We start from the raw sequence: 22670 nt of genomic DNA, 5'->3' as shown, positions 1-22670 counted from the left end.
ACAGAAGTTGAGTCTCGATTTACGGATCCATCAGTCCAGCCTAACCTTATCTAGTCCCATGGGTTAGCCAACCACCCAACCACTATAGTGATGGGATCCAATTAGGAATTTGGTTAGGTTTTGTCCCGGGTACCAAGGAAAAGAGTTCCCAGGCCCCCTAGCCGGAAGTTCATGCAAAGTTGTTTTGTAAGCTTGGACATTGTTGAAATGTCAAGCTCGTATACAGCTGGAGGATAGCACATGGGTGCTGACAGAGTGACAGTATGGTAGATAGATATTGTGTGGTGTGTTTATGACCGCGTCTAGCTGGTCATGTGTGGTGTGGACATTACATTAGGTTTACTTTGTAGTGTGGACATAACACTATGTTGTGTTCTCCTTTGTGTATGAGAGAGAGATGATGACTATGGCTTCTCTCCTTCTTTATGATTGATGGATATGGATTAGGGTTTGCTTCTCTTGTGTGTGCTCTCTCCTGCTTCTGTTTTTTATCATGGTATCAGAGCCAAGAGCTCATTAGCTGAGTTGTGAGAGTGAGTGAGAGAAGAGGCCCAAGAAGAAGAAAAAGCTGTGAAGGAAGCCATTGGAGCTTGGAGCAAAGGAGAAGCTGTGGAGCACACATCGGCATCAGATCTAAGAGCTAAGGACCATTGGTAAGTGTAGCAAGACCCCCTCTGCGGATTGCAGGTATCAAGAGCAAGTGTAAGAGAAGATTAAAGGTGCAAAAGCAAGCAGAAAATTTCTGTTTTTTGAAGCTTTAATGGAAAGCTTATGAAGGAGTGTGTCTTGGCAAATGTATTGGATCAAATGCAAAGCAAACACTGAGGCTCTCATGTATTGTAAATTAACACATGTATTAGCAACTTTGGGGCAAGTCATTGCATGGAAAATTGATGCATTACAGGCAATTTGTGAAGGAAAAAATTCTGATTTTTTGGACTCTACAAAAACAGAGAACATATGCCTGGTGGAGGAATGCGGAAGATTGAAGCAAAATTGATCCAAACCCCTTATACCCATGATGCATTAGGTCATTGCTAAGAAGCTTATCAACTCAATTGTGAAAAACCCCTTCTCTACAGGCCCCAGGAGAGCAGGCGGCGCATTCTGGAGCAGATTCTGGACAGTTTTCATCATATTCAATCCTATTTTATCATTACAAGGTCTTTTCATGAGGTTGAAGTCAATTGGAGCTTGGAAAATACTTGTTTGGAGCTGACATTAACATTTGGGAAGCTTACTTGAAGGATTTGGAGCTCATTCAACTCAATAACCAGTCATTAGCAAAATTACAGAAATGTGTTGCAGAAATAGAGCTTCACTAATGCAAGCATTAATCTCTACCTGTTGAGAATTGGACTAATTCCTTTGGTACAAGCAAGGAGCAATGTGTTTCTAAACTTTTGATTTAAAAAGTTTTGAATTTGGATAAGATTTGAAGGAGATAGAGCACTTTTAGTGAGAGGTGGTACCTGACAGATGCAGAAAAAGGCAAACCAGGAAGCTACAAAAATTGGTGGTTCTCATTCACCTTGAAGAATTTGATCAAATTCTTCTAGGATATGTTGGAGCAATGTGTTGGGAAGCCAATGCAAGTTGAATCATTGAATTTGGACAAGATTTGAAGGATTTAGAGCATAATCTTGACTGGTTACTGGCGAGAAATTACTGGCGAGAAAAACCAGAAAATTCAACTTTACCCCTTTTCAATTTTGATGATACAAATGAAGTTCTTATGCAACATGAAGTCATTTGTGGTGTGAATGCATATGTATAGCACATATTGAGCTTGGTTCATAATCATTTGGAGCTTTGGAAAGCATCCGGAAGAGTGTTACATCAGGGTACATCATAGGTATTCAAAATGGGAGATGGCCCAGTACAAATTGTTGCATTAGGAACTCAATGGAGTCTTCTTGGGCCCTTTTATTTGGCAGTTTAAGGGAGTCAAACCTTTTCTCTTAAGAAGAAACGTTTTCTAATTAGAAGCTTCGAAACGGCTACTTTATTCGAATTTGAATTTTGGAGGGAAAATGGAATTTAAAATCTAGCGGATAAAACCATATCATGTAACATATCTATGGAAAGCTCTTGATGCGTAGATCACGGATCTATAATCTCCGCTCAAATCGGAGCTTGTATGTAGAAGTTATGGAGGTCCGAAAATTGTAAAATTGCCCCCTCCCCTTTTTGGGGGAAAAAGTGCACCCTTTGACCACTCTTACACCTCTCTTACAAACCATTGGTTTTTGCTTACATGGCAGGCTCCTATTTGTCAAAAAGTTAAACGTTTCCATAACCTCATGGCAAATTAAAGGGCCCAAGAAGACTCCATTGAGTTCCTAATGGAGAGAAGCTTGACAGAACTAACTTCCAAGTGTGGAAGTTTCGAATGAAGAGTTTTTTGAAAGGCAAAGGATTGTGGAGCCTTGTGTCGGATGAAGACCCGGAGCCATTCCTACCTCCTCAACCAAATAATGCTCAGTTATTGGCTCACAAGCAATGGGTAGAGCGGTCTTCGAAAGTGTTGCATTACTTTTCAATATGTGTAACAGATGCCTTGCTTATTCACATTCAAGATGCAGATACACCGAAAGAAGCATGGGGTATATTGTGCCAAATGTATGAGACAGACACTGGTGTAAGGAAGATACAACTAAAGCAGCAGATTCACAGTGTAACACGAAGGAATAGGAGTATACATGAGTATGTTCAGGAAATCAAGGGTTATGCAGATTCCTTGTCATCAATCCATGCCCCAATGGATGATGATGATTTGGTTGCTCTCACATTGCGTGGTTTAGGCAAAGAATACAAATCTTTTGACACTTCCATCTCAGTAAGGTTGGGAGGAATGCCAGACTTTAATGAGCTTGTGTCATTGCTCATTGTGGAAGAATTAAAGCTTGGACTTGGTGGTATGAGTCTTACAGGTGGTGCATCTTCGTCGAGCAATGATGAGCATGCAAGGAATCGGGCTTTTTACTCATCTAGAGGCTTTCGAGGCAGGGGGAGATTTACCCCTCGAGGCCGTGGAGGACATGGTTGGAATGACAGGTCTACTCAACCACAATCAAATCAGAATTTTCAGAATTCACTGTCATCATTTGGATCACGTGGAGGTCGTGGATTTCAATCCCATAGGGGGAGATTTGGAATAGGTGCTCGTGGTAGAGGACGATGGCAAGGTCCTCAACAAAATTTGAATGGGATTGAATGTCACTATTGTGGCAAACTTGGACATATGGCAAAAGATTGTTACAAAAAGCAGAATGATGTGAGGAATGGAAGACCACAACATGGAAATTATGCATCTACCAGTAACAATGATGGGAGTTCAAATCATCTTTTTGCAATGCACATTATGGGGACAATGGATTCTCAGAATGCAGGAGATGAGTCATGGTATATGGATTCAGGTGCCTCAAACCACATGACATGTCATGGTGAGTGGTTTGAGAAGATGCAACCATTGGATACAAATGGTTATGTGGTCACAGGAGATGATACTCAGCATCTTATAACACATGTTGGCAGTGTGCCTTTGGAGGATGCATGATGGAAATGTGAAAAATATGTGAGAGGTACTATATGTACCATCCATTACAAAGAATTTGGCATCACAGGCCAGACATTGGACATCTCAAAGTCTTTGGATGCGTAGCTTATGTCCACGTGCCTGACGAAAGAAGACGGAAGTTGGATCCTAAGGCAAAGAAATGTGTATTTGTTGGATATGCACAGGATCGAAAGGCCTACAAATGTTATAACCCTCAAACTAGACAAGTAGTCATCTCACGAGATGTGGTGTTTGATGAGCTTGCTAGTTGGTACAAAGCAAAAGATGAGGGAGTTATTGACTCACTTGAGGCTAATGTGCCTGTGAACTTGCCATCACAAGCAAGTTCTAGTTCTACTACTATGTCTGGGCCAGCAGCAGAAACTGAGAGTAGCAGTGTATGTCCATGGTCAGGACGTTTGAGGCATGAAAGTGTGAGCACTGGGAGTAGTGCTCTGGATAAAGGCAAGAAGAAAGTTGAAGGAATTGGAATCAAAGGTTATGAGTCATCTAGTTTTGAGAGTTTGGATGAGGAGCTCGGCATACCTGTTTTACGCACACCTGGTGCTAGGCAGGACAGATATGTGCCACCACATGCTAGAGTTACAGGTGTACAGAGTGACCCGCATGTATTACGGAGATCCCAGAGAGTCAGATATCCAGTTGAAAGATTGACATATCGAGATTTTGCTATGTACTATGCATACATGACATCTATGGTAAAGCATGTGGAACCTACATGCTATACAGAGGCTATTGGAGAGCATGTATGGGAGAAAGCCATGGATGAAGAGATGGATGCTTTGGACAAAAATGATACATGGGAATTGGTTGAGTTACCTCAAGGAAAGAATGCAATTGGTTGCAAATGGGTGTATAAGGTAAAGTGCAAGTCAGATGGCAGCCTAGAGAGACATAAGGCAAGGCTGGTCGCTAAAGGATATGCACAAACTTATGGCCTTGATTATGATGAAACTTTCAGCCCAGTGGCTAAGATGGCTACAGTGAGGTCTATCATTGCACTAGCAGCACAAAAAAGTTGGGCTTTACATCAAATGGATGTCAAAAATGCTTTCTTGAATGGTGAACTACAAGAAGAGGTGTACATGGAACAACGAGAAGGATATGTACATCCAAAATATCCGACTTTTGTTTGCAGGTTAAAGAAAGCAATCTATGGTTTGAAGCAAGCACCTCGTGCTTGGAGTGACAAGATCAGCAGATATCTTGTCAGTATTGGATTTGTGGTTGGAAATGCAGACTCTTCACTTTATGTGAAGAAGACACATGATGGTATCGTGATGATAGTCATTTATGTTGATGATTTGATTATCACAGGTGATTGTGGGAAAGGCATTGATGAGGTTAAGGCCTCTTTATGCAAAGAGTTTGATATGAAAGACCTTGGTGATTTAAGGTTCTTTCTTGGCATTGAGGTGATTAGAACAAGCAAGGGTATATGGTTGGTGCAAAGCCAATATGCACTTGACATGCTGGCAAAGTATGGTATGACAGCATGCAAACCAATGTTGACACCATTAGAGCAAAACATGAAGCTTAGGGTTGATTTGGGTGATGAGCTTGATGATATCACCATGTACAGGAAAATGGTTGGTAGCCTTATCTACATGACCATTACGAGGCCAGATCTCAGTTATGTAGTTGGTTTGGTGAGTCAGTTTATGCAGAGTCCTCGTAAACCCCACTTGGATGCTGTGAGACGTATTCTGAGATACGTCAAAACTACCGTGCATTATGGTCTTTTTTATGAGGCAGGAAAAGACATGCATGTCTATGGATATACAGATGCAGATTGGGCCGGTAGTGCATATGACAGGAGGTCTACCAGTGGCTATGTTTTCAGCCTTGGTAGCGGAGCTATGAGTTGGAGCAGTAAAAAGCAACCTACAGTTGCTTTATCTACCACAGAGGCAGAGTATCGTGGAGCAGCCCCACAGCTGCATGTGAGGCTATGTGGTTGAAGAAGTTGCTAGATGATGTCAGGTTACAGAGTGATATGAGAGTTGTCATTCATTGTGACAACATGAGTAGTATTCAGCTTGCTAGCAACCCAGTTTATCATGCCAGGACCAAACATATTGAGGTCCACTATCACTTCATCAGAGAGAAAGTGCTAGATGGGCATGTTGATTTGACATATGTGCAGACAGATGAGCAGGTTGCAGATATCTTTACCAAAGCACTTGGTAAGGGGGTTGTTGCAAGATCAGGGTGTCCAGTTTTATCCAGTTTATGTTGTACTGGGACAATGCTTGGAGAGAAAATTTTGGGGGGCAAGGTACTTAAAATAAGATCAAGCAAATAATAGAAAATACGCTTGCCCTTAAATTAACCCAATATAACTTAAATTAATATAAATTAGTCTAATTAATCAAAATTAATCAAAAATATGATGAAATGATAAACAAATGATCTTTTTATACTTAGAGTGATCCAATTTATTTTTCCATAGATGCACCATTACAAGTACACTAGTCCCTATAGGTTTTAGATGATTCACATCAAAAATGTAATTTTACTAATTAGATTATTAATATTTGCAGGCCTTCTGATAGTCTGGAAGAATTTTGAAAAAGAGATCATTAAAAATCAAACCATTGGATTTGTAATTTTTACTAACCACCACATTCTACTAATGTCTCAGTATCTACCCACTCTTTTGATCTACAAGATTGAGGATTTTAAGTGGTAACTATTGTGGGTACAAAAAGTGGCGTATATTATAACACTTTAAAGACCTTGAAATATTTAAGGAAAACAGACAAATATCTTAAAATTTTCTCAAAAAATCAAGTTAAGCTCCATATTATGTGAAGATATAAGGTACAAAGTGGGAATCTCATATGAGTTTATATGTAAAAGATATTAGCATTTTATGGAATCAGTTCAAATTTGGGACAGGGTGTATGCATTGACTTTGTACCTAAGAAAATGAGGACTTTTGACTATCTAATGCTTAATCAAATTATGCAGCTATATTTCCAACTTTGAATATGATGTTCCAACAAAAGAACTTGAAATAAAATTCCTTCATTTACTAGGAGAGATTAGCCACTAAAGGTAAACAAATGCCAGTTTTTTAACTGTTTACAGGGTGCCTGAGTGGACAAAACTGGGCACCTTGATCTTGCAACCACCCAAGGATAAGTTCGAGTATTTCCATACTAGATTGGGAGTCCTAGAGATGGACATGTCGAGCTTGAGGGGGAGTGTTGAAATGTCAAGCTCGTATACAGATGGAGGATAGCACATGGGTGCTGACAGAGTGACAGTATGGTAGATAGATATTGTGTGGTGTGTTTATGACCGCGTCCAGCTGGTCATGTGTAGTGTGGACATTACATTAGGTTTACTTTGTAGTGTGGACATAACACTATGTTGTGTTCTCCTTTGTGTATGAGAGAGAGATGATGACTATGGCTTCTCTCCTTCTTTATGATTGATGGATATGGATTAGGGTTTGCTTCTCTTGTGTGTGCTCTCTCCTGCTTCTGTTTTTTATCAGACATGTGGAGGCAGATTGTTTATAAGAAGCAATATGACATGCAAAATGGAAAGTTGCAGCAAAACAACTATGCATCCTTGAGCAGAAACAATGAGGATAATGAAAGGTTGTTTGTTATGCAGCATGTCGTTAATGCCATGTCTGAAAATGTTGAAGCAGCACATAAAGATGATGTATGGTACGTTGATTCAGGTGCTTCAAACCACATGATAAGTCATGGGGAGCGGTTCAAGGAGAAGAAAACCTTGAAAGACCAGGTTTTGTGGAAACAGGGGATGGCACTGCTCATCCAATTGCCATGTTGGAGATGTGCCATTGTCTATTCAAGATGGCAAAGTGAAGTACCTTGCAGATGTACTTCATGTTCCGAACATAACAAAGAATCTGGTTTCAGTTGGCCAGATGATTGAGCAGGGTTTGCACCCTGATGGTTGTTATGTTGAAGACTTTAAAGACAAGTTCAGGTTAGTTGCAAAAGGCAGCAGAGTGGGCAGAATGTTTACATTAAATGTAAACATGCCTGAAGTGAGTGCTGCAATGTTTGCAAATGGTTCAGGAATTGTTGCAGACACAGACATTTGGCATAAAAGAATTGGACATGTGAATGTGCAGAGAATGAAGTCTATGTAGACTAAAGGAATTGTGACAGGGCTGCCAAAGTTTAAAGTTGAAGGTATGTAGAAAATATCTGAAGCATGCCAATTCGGAAAGCAAACAAAGCATGTATTTCCACGTGACAGAAATGTGAGCAGAAATGCACTCAGATGTATGGGGTCCTACGAAGACCATGTCTATGGGAGGCTACAAGTATTATGTGGCATTTATTGAGATGACCACACAAGAAAAGTGTGGGTATACTTCATGAAGGAGAAGAGTGAGGTGTTCACTCATTTTTAGAATTTCAGAGTTATGGTTGAAAAGCAAATAGGAAAATATGTAAAGTGCCCTAAGGTTAGATGGAGGGGGAGAGTACTTCTCCAATGAGTTCTCTGAATTTTTGAAGAATAATGGTATTCGGAGACAGTTTACATGCAGATACACTCCGCACAGCAAAATGGAGTTGCTGAGTGGAAAAACAGGAACATTGTTGAGATTGCGCAAGCATTGATGGGAGAGAAGAATATGTCGCATAGCTATCCAAAAATCTTTCCTTTTTGTCGCGAGACTCGATCCGAAATCTTCCTAGACGTATGCATGGGCGTTCTAACAATCGCGAGCCCATGTGTCGCCAGGTCAGAACCCTCTAGGATCCTCCTTAGGTGTCCTAGAACTTCACTCAGGGACTGCTTCGTCGGTCCTCACCCATCATACCGGAAGCGTACCATTTTAGCTGTACCCAGGCTGGTAAAGACCTCCACAAGCTTTGCTGCGAGCAACGTCCCTTGATGACTCCTCGCCAGCTATTCCAACGAACCTCCTCTTAGAAAAACATAAGCCAAATGCTTCCTCTAGCATTCTGGCATAAAACAATCCTTTGAATGAAAAAAATAGAGCTTCCAATGCAAGTAAAATTCCAGTTTGAGATCGGTTCTGACAACCCTTTTTCCATAATTCCGAGTTTCATAATGAGGATCCTTGATCTCCGATGAGGGTAATCTACCCATCATTTTGTCCATTTGTCCAACTAGATTCTTGGTGAGGTTGGTCAAGGAAAAACTAGATTAGTTTCGGTAGTCTATTCTTTGGATTTAGTAACTGGAATTGGTCACAAAGTTTTTGTCTCATTCAGATCCAGAGAAAAACAACTAGGTTTACTGTCCGTCCCTCACGTAGTCTAGCCAAATTCATTCGGTTTAGTTCTTCAAGGATTCCCTTTAGATAAACATCTAGATTTAGGTAATTCGGTTTAGTTCTTCAAGGATTCCCTTTAGATAAACATCTAGATAAACATCAATTTAGTGATTTTACATTAAAATATCCAAAGATATTCCTTCTCCCACATAATTTCTCAACGTTAATTCATTAGGTAGAATTATGGTGGAAATTCATCTTTTGATTTCTAAAATTTAATTCAATTTCATCTTTTTTTAAATATCATAAAAATTCTTCTTCTAACTAAAATATCAATACCTATTTTTGAATAAACTTGAAATCCTTCTTTTTCTCATTTCAATGAGTGTAATCCAATTATCATGGGAATTCCTCTTTTCCATAAACCAAATCTATCTAAAATTCTTCTTAAAAAGTTACATTAAAATATCCATTAAGCTAAAAATTCCACTTTTCTCATTTAAACATTTGAATTCCAATATGGTGGGAATTCCTCTTTCATCATTTTAACTTATCTATGCAAAAAGATAAGTTTAAATATTTTTTTAAAAAAAATTAAATAAAAATCTTCATTAATTCCTTGACTAGGAATTACACTTTTCTCATTTAAATATTTGAATTCCAATATGGTGGGAATTCCTCTTTCAACATTTTAACTTATCTATGAAAAAAGATAAGTTTAACTAAATTTTCACTTAAAATTTAAATAAAAATCTTCATTAATTCCTTTACACTAGGAATTACATTTCCTCATTTAAATGTTTGAATTCCAATATAGTGGAAATTCCTCTTTTATCATTTAAAATTTATCTATGCAAAAAGATAAATTTAACTAAAATCCTTTTTTAAATTTTAAATAAAATATGCATTATTTAAGCATCACAATTTTTCTCTTACTTCATTGGAGTACATGGATTTCCATTGTCATGGGGATTACTCTTTTAACATAAAAATGGATTACTAGAAATTCCTCTTTTTTGTAATTAACTATTTATTCATAAACATAAAAATCAAATTTTCATGATTATATTGAGAATCATTCAATTAATCTACGATGATTAATCCTGGAATATGGTAGGAAGACCTCTTTTCATAATATAAATGAAAATAATTTATGTGTTTTATTTTTCAAAAATTTTATAACCACTAATTGGATGATTATCCAATTATAGATTGATTCTTAATTTTACCATAAGTTAAATAGCATAAAAGTATTAAAAAGCCATTAACATAGGTAGACTACCTTCTATGCACTAGTATGATATATTCATTATTTTCTTCAATGATAACATTGAAGAAAATGACATTGAGAGAAATACTTCATAATTTCCCACCCTTAAAAGGCAGGTGAGGTTACTGGTTAGTAAGAAAGAAAACCAAAATATCAAAGATTGGACCACTATGTATTGCTAACTTTTTGCTAGTATGATTGAGAAAAAAAAACTTATTGTTTATGATCTTACAATATATGCCTTGATCGTGCTATCAAATGGTGCATACATTTATTTTCATTAGAATGGCCTCCAAAGGAATATAGTATATCACAACACTCACACATTCACACACCACCACTTAAGTACAATACTTGCTGCTGTGAGGTCCCTCGCCCGCTCTGGGGCTCCTGCTGTCGACGGCGGCGGAAGCGGCATTAGCCTCTCGCGTAGGGCGGAGTCCACACACTCGCGGCCTCACCCGTGGATGTTCGAAAGGACGAGAGGCTGGCCCGGGCGGCCCCTCCGAGATCGAGCCCGAAGACTCTCCTCGCTCGGAAGGCACGGGCGATTCCGCCATGGGAAAAATCTTCTAACGGGGAAATTACTCTAACGGGTCAAGTCTTAACTAGAAAAACTAATCTGACCAAACCTGAAGTTACATGCTTAGATCAAGAAGAGACTTGCACTTGGTCCATGGAATCACCATTTTTTCCCCATTTACGAGGGGCACAACCGATGATCCCCTCCCACAGAACAAGGTCTTCTCACGATTTAAAACTAAATAATGTAACTAATCGTATCTAGTTGTTTCTCATGAATCCTTCGATCGAGCCTAACCCCATCTTGCTTATCTAGAGATTCATTTTTGTATATAAATGCACCAAAAAATCATGCATATTATCAAAATCTTGTGCACATAGTTTAGCAAATGCTATTTTTGGGGATTGAAGATTGTGTTTTTCTTTGCAAGGTCCACAATTGCAACTGCATAGGAAATTGTTACAGACTACGTCTATAAGCACGTCTGTAATCGCATCTAGATAAGCGCGTAACTTACACGTCTATAAGAGTGTCTAGTTTTAAAGAAGTAGATGCGCGTGGGCACACACAACACATAGGTCATTGAAGTACTCTATGAGAAAATCTTCAACACCCTCCTAGAGACAAAGCAAGGCTGTTCCACCTTAGAGATAGGCTCCAATTCTCACAAATGGACCTGCATAGCCTTTGGAAAGGGAGCTTTGAGACACATAGCTCTACACATTTCTGAGCTTTCCTCATTTCCCCCTCAGATTGTAGAAGTTCTGCAAAAATCTTCTTGTCTTGGCCTGCTTCAGAATATGGATAGTCTTTCCCTTTCTTGGCTTCTTGTGAGAGGCAGCCTTTGCTACCAATCCTCCAGGCCCCTTACCCTATCTCCTTATAGTAGCTTTTGTCCTCGCCAATGAGCTACCAATAAGCCTGGAAGAAAGAGACATAACACTGTGTGTGTGTGTGTGTGTGTGTGTGTGGGTGTGTGTACATGTTAGAGTGTACCACCGAGGCCTGTATCATAGTTAGTGTGTGTAGTTTGGCATGATAGCAAACTTCTATTAGACTTGCAAGTGCCATATCGCGCCAAACTGCAAAAACCTCTCTCTCTCTCTCTCTCTCTCTATATATATATATATATATATATGTATTTGTGGATCTCATGTGTGTGTGTATGTGTGTGTATGTGTGTGCACTAGTGACGCCTCTATCATAATTCTTGCGGTTTGGCTGAAATGCGCACATTTAGTTTGCCTTGCAAGCACCATATCCCACCAAATAGCAAAAACCACTCTCTCTCTCTCTCTCTCTCTCTCTCTCTCTCTCTCTCTCTCTCTCTCTCTAGGTGTGGCAGTACTGGATGTGTATGTATGTGTTATATGTGTTTCTCCTTGTGTGTATGTGTGTGTGTGTGTGTAGTCAAGAGAAAGACATACCAAAGCCGTCAGTGCCTTGTCGTGTTCGATGGATCGCTGGGACGAATGTGAGTGTCTCTCTTTGTCTCTCTATCTCTCTCTCTCTCAGGCGCACCGTTACAAATAGAATAAAAAATGTGTCGTTTTTAATATTCACAAACCCCACGTGTCAATGGTCAGCATCACACATGCCAATTAATACTATCACACATGGACTCATAACAGAGTTATTTAAACCTCATGCTACTATTAACGGTTCTCATTTTTTAGAGAGAGAGAGAGAGCAAGAGAGAGAGAATCCACTCCCACGTAAGTAGGCAACAATGGCAACAGGTAAGTTTGCTTTCTCTCTCTCTCTCTCTCTCTCTCTCACACACACACACACACACACACACACACACACTCAGACACATAGCCACATACACACACAGATATGTAGGCACAGACAGACACAATCTTTAACACACACACACAGAGAGAGAAGCATATACAACACAGACACACACACACACACCGAGAAGCATATACAACACAGACACACACATACAATACACCCACAAAGAGAGAGAGAGAGAGAGAGAGAGCATAGACAGACAGACACACAGACACACATAGAGAAGCATATACAACACAGACACACACATACAATACACCCACAAAGAGAGAGAGAGAGAGCATAGACATACAGACACACAGACACACATAGAGAAGCATATACAACACAAACCCACACATACAGTACACCCACAAAGAGAGAGAGAGAGAGAGAGAGAGAGAGAGAGAGAGAGAGAGAGAGGTTTGTGCAATTTGGCACGATATGATGCTTGTAAGAGTAATGGAGGTGTGTTATCGCAGCTAGAACGCACAAATATAAATAGAGTGCAATTTGGCGCGATTTGATGCTTGTAAGAGTAATGGAGGTGTGTTATCGCAGCTAGAACGCACAAATATAAATAGAGGGGTCTCTCCTTTTCTAATTCTTGCCAGTGTTTTACTAATCAGAACACAGAAAGCTTAGGCAAGGAGTGTAAGATCCCTGTTCCCACCGAGCAACAGATTCGGGATATTAGCAGCGGAAGTAGCACTTCTCGCGCGGGACAGGGGTCCCACATTCGGGGCCTCACCACGGATATTCGGATAAGAGACTAATCCGTCGGTTGTTCCAAAACCGAACTCGGAAAAACTTCCTTTACTAGAAAGCACGGGTGATTCCACCAGGATATATTTTTTACTCTAACGTAGTCAAGATCATTTCTGATCGAGCTGATCCAATTACATCTATAAGATACTTGGTCAGATCAAGGAAGAAACTTGCACTTGGATCATTGGGATCAACGCTTTTTTCCCCATTCAAGAGGCACAGCCGTTGATTCCTATCCATAGAACAGTTACTGTCCGGGATTTATTTTATCTATCGTAAAAACAAAAGTTTGAGTCTCGATTTACGGATCCATCAGTCCAGCCTAACCCCATCCAATCCCATGGGTTAGCCAACCGCCCAACCACTGTAGTGATGGGATCCAATTAAGAATTTGGTTAGGTTTTGTCCCGGGTACCAAGGAAAAGAGTTCCAAGGCCCCCTAGCCGGATGTTCATGCAAAATAAAACTAGTCACACCACTCACATACCCAACCAATATGAAATTGCCTTTTCACAGATTCAACTAGTTTAAAACAATCCTTTAATAAAACCATAGTATCACTGATCACCATCTTCCAATTTATCCAGTTGATTCTTAATTTTTCCATCATTCCTTCATCAGAGTATCTATGGCATCATTGGCAACTAGGACGCTCACCACCTGTCCACTCAGGGGCCGTTTCCTAATCCCTAGTCCATAATACTCGGCAATATAATCACTTATCAAGATGGACTCTCGTTGAAGATCAGCAAGATCAACCAACAGATCCATATAAAGGGCCATGGACTCATCCATTGAAGACCAGCAAGGTCAATCAACCAGATCCATGCCCGATTTCAGAAAATAACTCCAACTCTGTTCCAATATCTTCCTCGACGCACGCGTGGGTATCCTAGGCGACCCAGAGCCCGAGCACCGTATGGTCAGCACCCTCTAGGATCCTTCGCAGGTGACCTAGCGCTTCACTCATAGGCCGCTTCCTTGGCCCCTCATCCACTATACCGGAAGCTCACCATTTTAATCGCACCGAGGCAGGTCAAGACCTCGGCCGACCTTGCTACGCGAGACGTCCTTCATTGACTCTCCGTCAGCAGTTGCAACATTATCAGTTAGGTCTCACGACCTTAATCACAAGATAGTCACAATGCTCCCCTAGCAATCTTGACATAAAATAGTCATTTACAAACAGCATTTACAAACAGTTTACAATACAGTTTCTATTTTTACTTTCATTTTTCCACATTATCCCTCATCAATCCACATTACTTATTCCATATTCCATTTATATGTATACTCATCCCATCACATAATTTTCCATCTCAACACTTCATATTCCTTCACATCACATATCGTATATTCACATCCATACATATATCCACATCCACATCCACATCCACATTCACATCCACACATCCACATCTACATCCATACATCTAATTTCACATCCACATCTACATGCACATTCATGCATCCACATCCATACATCCACATCTACATGCACATTCACATCCATACATCCACATCTATATGCGTACATTCTCATCTACATGCATACATCCACATCTCTATGCATACATCCACATCCACATCCACATTCACATTCTCCTCATACATCTACATCTACATGCATACATCCACCTCCACATTCACATCCACATCTATACATCTACATCTACATGCATACATCCACCTCCACATCCACATCCACATCTACATCTACATGCATACATCCACCTCCACATCCACATCCACATCTATACATCTACATCTACATGCATACATCCACATCCACATCTATACATCTACATCTACATGCATACATCTACATCTCCATTCACATCCACATCTATACATCTACATCTACATGCATCCATCCACATCTCTATTTACATCCTCATCTATACATCTACTTCTACATGCATACATCCACATCTCCATGCATACATCCACCTCCACATTCACACTCACATCCATACATCTACATCTACATGCAACATCCACGTCTCCATGCATAATAAAATTCTTTTAATTAATCTAGGATGATAGTTCTTAGAATATGGTAGGAAGTCCTCTTTTTATGCTTTGAATGAATTTATTTTATGCATAATTTCTATAAAAATTTTGCCATAGCTCCGCTACTTGACTGATAAATCTCAATTTTTTTTCTAAGGGATAAAGCTTATCATTAAGGATATAATTAGAATGGTCTCTAATTGGGTCATCAATCCATAAGGGATTGAATCATCAATGTGCATAAACTAAAAGTATAGAAAAAAGCCATTAATTTGGCCTCAAGCATAGCTTAATCTTGGATTAAGGAAAAGCTTTATGAAAAGCTTCATTTGGATTGAGAATGGGTCATGAGTATGACCATTTCTTGAGTGAGAGAGAGAAATTACATAAAAACCATTAGAATTTAAACATAAATGGAAATTAACTCCAATAGCATTTTTTAAATTATGTAACTCTTCACTACTATTCACCAATTAACTTCAATAGGATTTGAAAAAAACCATACCAATTAAGCTTCTCAAGCTTGAGAGGGGTTGAGAAGAGAGAATCATTGAGAAATTATAGAAAAGATCAAAATTCAATATACTTACCTTATGATTTACTTGATTCTTTATTCACGGTAGAGGCCCCCAACCAATCAATTGGTTTAGTATGTTGATGGAGCCACCAATGGGGATTGAAGAAAGAGAGAAGTATCAAAAACTAGTGAATTATTAAAGAATTCACAGTTCTTGGCTTAGGTAGAGTAGAGTAATAAAGCATAAGACACTATATATTTTGGCTTAGGTGGAGGAGAGTAACAAAGCATAAGACACTATATATTTTGGCTTAGGTGGAGTAGAGTAACAAAGCATAAGACACTATATTTTTTTCAACAAGGGGAGGCTTCTATTTATAGGAAAATTTGAGCTCTTAACCAAACAAACTGATTCTAGAATTTTCCAAGTCAGTTTGGTCACTTTTTGACCATTTTTAGGTCAATTAAGCTAACTTTTTGGAACTAGACTTGAATGAGGAGAGAGGAGAGATGAAATATCTCAATTTTTATGAGTTTAAAACTCATTCAAGCATGTGAAATATGCACCTCCTTTAAAGAACTCTCCTTCCTTACATATGTGTCATAGTTTTTTTATTAATAAACCTTGTACATTTTCAACTCTTCATCTTATGTGAAATATGCACCTCCTTTAAAGAACTCCCCTTTCTTACATATGTGTTTTTTTACTAATAAACCTTGTACATTTTCAACTCTTCATCTTATGTGAGCATTTACTCCTTTTTGGATACCCAAAATATCTCATATTTTTAATATTGCTCATAGTTTTTTACTAATAAACCTTGTACATTTTCAACTCTTCATCTTATGTGAAATATGCACCTCCTTTAAAGAACTCCTCTTTCTTACATATGTGTCATAATTTTTTTTTTAAACTAATAAACCTTGTACATTTTCAACTCTTCACCTTATGTGAGCATTTACTCATTTTTGGATACCCAAAATATCTCATATTTTTAATATTGCTCATAATTTTTTACTAATAAACCTTGTACATTTTCAACTCTTCACCTTATGTGAGCATTTACTCATTTTTGGGTATCTTCTTTTTACAAATAGGATTTATCTCCTCCCTACACATGTATTGATGCTATTGGCCCATAGGAACTTTAATTGGACCATAGTCTAAAGATTTCTGAAAATCTATACCCTTAGACTAAGGTTCTTTATACCTATTTCCAATTAATTCCAATTGCACATTGGAATATTCTTTTTGAATTTCTGTTTCAGGGAAATTCATCTTAATTATATGAGATATTTTTCTATCTAAAAATATTCAAAATCTGAATATTCTCTCTCTAGGTTAAAACAGTTAGAAACAAGGTCTTTATATTTCTGAAGAGGGATTGATTACAGGGGAAGATACTAGACATCAAGGGGTTGGGGGAGGAATCTTACATTCTACCCCACTTAAAAAACGCGAGATGTCCTCATCTCGCAACTTGGGATAATTTCGCAACATGCACGAATATGAGACTTAGAGAAAAATTTTAATCAAGATTAACCACCAAGAAAAGTCTTAAAGAGGGCAAGATAAGAACAAGATTTAAACTTTATTCATTCTCGGAACTTATACAGTAAAGATAGAAGAACTCTTTACACTTCCATAAGCCCGTCCATCATATGGTCACAAAAGCAGTCCTCACAAGCTGCACAAGTATAGGGTAACTCATCTATGGGAATGATTCTGCAGGTTATTGCCGCACCTATCTCAGTGGTATGAGGTGATCCAACAAAAGGACCTCTGAGAGGCAAGCCAAAAACGGGGTAAAGGCATATCTTCTCATGAGGAAGAAAACACGCCAGTAAGAAGACCCGCTCAGAAAACCCAAGATGCCTTGATCTCATGACGCAGTAGTATCGGGGACCCAAACCTAAGGCTTCGATAACCATGGCCAAGCGGACATTGTTACGAAAGTGCTGCTGACCCCAGGGTGTTACCCTAGTTATGTTTTGATAGGTCCGCCATTTGGTCTGTGCTACAGAAGTTCCTAGGTGAGGAAAAAGTGAGCGCTCATACTGTTCTATAAAGTCTTTCTTCACAGACTCTCTTGCGTCTTGAAGGTGAGAAATCATCATGGATAAAACTAGTTCTTGTTGCCAAGCCATGAAGGAGATTAAGAAAGAAAGGAGATTGATGGGAGTAAGATTACTGTGAGCGACAAGTAAAAGTTACGACTTATATAGAGGAAGGAGCTAGCGTAACCTAGAAGCCATCGGTAACTTGCCCCATTGAAGTTTTTGCATCTTTCCATGATTTGAGTTTGACACATTTTTCTATAGAAGGCATTAAGAATTTTGAGATGAGGAGATAAAAGAAACTTGTAGGCTAAGTCACCTACTTTCATTGAATTTAGATATAAGGATCACAATATCTGGGGGATAACTTCTTATACTCCCCAAGAGATAAAGAACTTCTTTTGGGCCGTACTCGAATGAAAACCAAAACCTTGGTATCCAAAACACCGATTTTCACTTCTGAACTCATTGTTTTGAATCCTTAAAATAGGCGTGACTCCTGAGAAGTATTCTAGGAAAAGGGTCTTCCTTTTTTTAAACAGAAACTTTCTTTTATTTTAGAGAGGGAATAATTATAAGATCAGAAAGGGAGATTCTTACTCCTGTATACCTCGAAGGCTGGGGAGGAATCTTGCATCCTACCCCACTTAAAAAGTGCGAGATGTCCTCATCTCACAAGGTAGAGGACAACTCTTTTTCTTAAGATCCAATTTTATTCTGGGGTTCCTTATATATTCTGGTCAACCCAACAGAATACTGGGATAAATATCCCTTATATAGAACTCATAATTAAATAACAATTCATTCAGATCTTATCATTCATATCTTTAACATGATAATGGTCCATTAGACCGAAAAATTTCCTTCTGAACATTCCTTCACGAGAATTTCAGTTAAGCTAGTCCTTAATTTGACATCCCTTAACTTGATCTACCGGTCAAGTGTTAATAGTAGCAATCTAACAGCACAACCCACTAACGTCATAGTGATTGGCTGAATTCATTATCATCATTCTAGTTATGAATATCATCACAGGGACTCGTCCCATTCCCCCTCATTGAGGTTTCATTATATTTCAACTAATTTTTAGAAATCAACATTTTCCAATCAGCATTTTCAATCAAAATCCAAATCAATTCATCAATTCTCAAACAAAATTAAAATCATATCAATCACATTCGAAATCATCATCTAGATAGCATTAACGCTTAAAATTTCAAGTCTTAGATTTACTCGTATATACTGTCAGTAAAAGAGCTGCAGTATACTCTCGGTATATACGGGTAGTCACGGCCCTTGGAATTATAAGGTAAATACCATCATGTCTAGGCCTCAAGCAAGTCAGGGTTCTATATAATTGCAAAACTTCCATTTGAAGACCCAATTACCAAATTATGACTTTCAGTTTGAATATCAAATTGTATGAATTATATCACACAATTATAACCTTTTTGTGTTTCTTGATAAATTTTTGACATATTTGTCTTCTCAGTTGATGTTTATTAACCAAATGCTCTGATACCAACTGTAAGATCCCTGTTCCCACCGAGCAACAGATTCGAGATATTAGCAGCGGAAGTAGCACTTCTCGCGCGGGACAGGGGTCCCACATTCGGGGCCTCACCACGGATATCCGAATAAGAGACTAATCCGTCGGTTGTTCCAAAACCGAACCCGGAAAAACTTCCTTTACCAGAAAGCACGGGTGATTCCACCAGGATATATTTTTTACTCTAACGTAGTCAAGATCATTTCTGATCGAGCTAATCCAATTACATCTATAAGATACTTGGTCAGATCAAGGAAGAAACTTGCACATGGATCATTGTGATCAACGCTTTTTTCCCCATTCAAGAGGCACAGCCGTTGATTCCTATCCATAGAACAGTTACTGTCCGGGATTTATTTTATCTATCGTAAAAACAAAAGTTTGAGTCTCGATTTACGGATCCATCAGTCCAGCCTAACCCCATCCAATCCCATGGGTTAGCCAACCGCCCAACCACTGTAGTGATGGGATCCAATTAAGAATTTGGTTAGGTTTTGTCCCGGGTACCAAGGAAAAGAGTTCCAAGGCCCCCTAGCCGGATGTTCATGCAAAATAAAACTAGTCACACCACTCACACACCCAACCAATATGAAATTGCCTTTTCACAGATTCAACCAGTTTAAAACAATCCTTTAATAAAACCATAGTATCACTGATCACCATCTTCCAATTTATCCAGTTGATTCTTAATTTTTCCATCATTCCTTCATCAGAGTATCTATGGCATCATTGGCAACTAGGACGCTCACCACCTGTCCACTCAGGGGTCGTTTCCTAATCCCTAGCCCATAATACTCGGCAATATAATCACTTATCAAGATGGACTCTTGTTGAAGATCAGCAAGATCAACCAACAGATCCATATAAAGGGCCATGGACTCATCCATTGAAGACCACCAAGGTCAATCAACCAGATCCATGCCCGATTTCAGAAAACAACTCCAACTCTGTTCCAATATCTTCCTCGATGCACGCGTGGGTATCCTAGGCGACCCAGAGCCCGAGCACCGTATGGTCAGCACCCTCTAGGATCCTTCGCAGGTGACCTAGCGCTTCACTCATAGGCCGCTTCCTTGGCCCCTCATCCACCGTACCGGAAGCTCACCATTTTAATCGCACCGAGGCTGGTCAAGACCTCGGCCGACCTTGCTACGCGAGACGTCCTTCATTGACTCTCCGTCAGCAGTTGCAACATTATCAGTTAGGTCTCACGACCTTAATCACAAGATAGTCACAATGCTCCCCCAGCAATCTTGACATAAAACAGTCATTTACAAACAGCATTTACAAACAGTTTACAATACAGTTTCTATTTTTACTTTCATTTTTCCACATTATCCCTCATCAATCCACATTACTTATTCCATATTCCATTTATATGTATACTCATCCCATCACATCATTTTCCATCTCAACACTTCATATTCCTTCACATCACATATCGTATATTCACATCCATACATATATCCACATCCACATCCACATTCACATCCACACATCCATATCTACATCCATACATCTAATTTCACATCCACATCTACATGCACATTCATGCATCCACATCCATACATCCACATCTACATGCACATTCACATCCATACATCCACATCTATATGCGTACATTCTCATCTACATGCATACATCCACATCTCTATGCATACATCCACATCCACATCCACATTCACATTCTCCTCATACATCTACATCTACATGCATACATCCACCTCCACATTCACATCCACATCTATACATCTACATCTACATGCATACATCCACCTCCACATCCACATCCACATCTACATCTACATGCATACATCCACCTCCACATCCACATCCACATCTATACATCTACATCTACATGCATACATCCACATCCACATCTATACATCTACATCTACATGCATACATCTACATCTCCATTCACATCCACATCTATACATCTACATCTACATGCATCCATCCAAATCTCTATTTACATCCTCATCTATACATCTACTTCTACATGCATACATCCACATCTCCATGCATACATCCACCTCCACATTCACACTCACATCCATACATCTACATCTACATGCAACATCCATGTCTCCATGCATAATAAAATTCTTTTAATTAATCTAGGATGATAGTTCTTAGAATATGGTAGGAAGTCCTCTTTTTATGCTTTGAATGAATTTATTTTATGCGTAATTTCTATAAAAATTTTGCCATAGCTCCGCTACTTGACTGATAAATCTCAATTTTTTTTCTAAGGGATAAAGCTTATCATTAAGGATATAATTAGAATGGTCTCTATTTGGGTCATCAATCCATAAGGGATTGAATCATCAATGTGCATAAACTAAAAGTATAGAAAAAAGCCATTAATTTGGCCTCAAGCATAGCTTAATCTTGGATTAAGGAAAAGCTTTATGAAAAGCTTCATTTGGATTGAGAATGGGTCATGAGTATGACCATTTCTTGAGTGAGAGAGAGAAATTACATAAAAACCATTAGAATTTAAACATAAATGAAAATTAACTTCAATAGCATTTATTAAATTATGTAACTCTTCACTACTATTCACCAATTAACTTCAATAGCATTTAAAAAAAACCATACCAATTAAGCTTCTCAAGCTTGAGAGGGGTTGAGAAGAGAGAATCATTGAGAAATTATAGAAAAGATCAAAATTCAATATACTTACCTTATGATTTACTTGATTCTTTATTCACGGTAGAGGCCCCCAACCAATCAATTGGTTTAGTATGTTGATGGAGCCACCAATGGGGATTGAAGAAAGAGAGAAGTATCAAAAACTAGTGAATTATTAAAGAATTCACAGTTCTTGGCTTAGGTAGAGTAGAGTAACAAAGCATAAGACACTATATATTTTGGCTTAGGTGGAGGAGAGTAACAAAGCATAAGACACTATATATTTTGGCTTAGGTGGAGTAGAGTAACAAAACATAAGACACTATATTTTTTTCAACAAGGGGAGGCTTCTATTTATAGGAAAATAGGAGCTCCTAACCAAACAAACTGATTCTAGAATTTTCCAAGTCAGTTTGGTCACTTTTTGACCATTTTTAGGTCAATTAAGCTAACTTTTTGGAACTAGACTTGAATGAGGAGAGAGGAGAGATGAAATATCTCAATTTTTATGAGTTTAAAACTCATTCAAGCATGTGAAATATGCACCTCCTTTAAAGAACTCTCCTTCCTTACATATGTGTCATAGTTTTTTTATTAATAAACCTTGTACATTTTCAACTCTTCATCTTATGTGAAATATGCACCTCCTTTAAAGAACTCCCCTTTCTTACATATGTGTTTTTTTACTAATAAACCTTGTACATTTTCAACTCTTCATCTTATGTGAGCATTTACTCCTT

This window comes from Cibotium barometz, chromosome 9, assembly GCF_041138505.1.
Source record: "Cibotium barometz isolate CiBa-2024 chromosome 9, ASM4113850v1, whole genome shotgun sequence".
NCBI lineage: Eukaryota > Viridiplantae > Streptophyta > Polypodiopsida > Cyatheales > Cibotiaceae > Cibotium > Cibotium barometz.
The sequence above is the reverse complement of the archived record's forward strand: the minus strand, read 5'-3'. Positions refer to the sequence as shown.